This window comes from Aptenodytes forsteri, unplaced genomic scaffold (genome assembly GCF_000699145.1).
Source record: "Aptenodytes forsteri isolate BGI_AS27 unplaced genomic scaffold, ASM69914v1 Scaffold50, whole genome shotgun sequence".
Taxonomy (NCBI): Eukaryota; Metazoa; Chordata; class Aves; order Sphenisciformes; family Spheniscidae; genus Aptenodytes; species Aptenodytes forsteri.
In genome coordinates this window covers 76,428-76,704 of record NW_008795126.1, presented here as the reverse complement: position 1 = coordinate 76,704, position 277 = coordinate 76,428, and the positions used below count along the sequence as shown (strand labels likewise).

Below are 277 nucleotides of genomic sequence, written 5' to 3'. Positions count from 1 at the left end.
TCATCGCCCAAAAGAAGTATTACTGCTCCTCCCATGCCGCCGAGCACGTCAAGTAAAGCCCCCCACACACAGCCCCCCACTCTACTGCTCGGAGGGGCTGCAGGGGCTGGGGGACCAGGAACCAACACCCAGCACCCTCCCCTTGCAGGGGTCAGGGTGATGGAGGACCCCCAGGAGGCTCCGCCGGGGTGGCTTCAGCATCCAGAGGTCCTTCCAGTATCCCCCAACTTCGTCCCGGGTTGGGGGTCCCACGCGTCCTGGGCCAAGGACCCTGCGG

The 277-nt window shown here is 65.7% G+C and overlaps 1 protein-coding gene across 1 annotated transcript in view; it reads left to right on the top strand.

Moving 5' to 3' along the window:
* ZFPM1 (zinc finger protein, FOG family member 1) overlaps positions 1–277 on the top strand; it is a 42,538-nt gene that overhangs the window by 41,838 nt on the left and 423 nt on the right.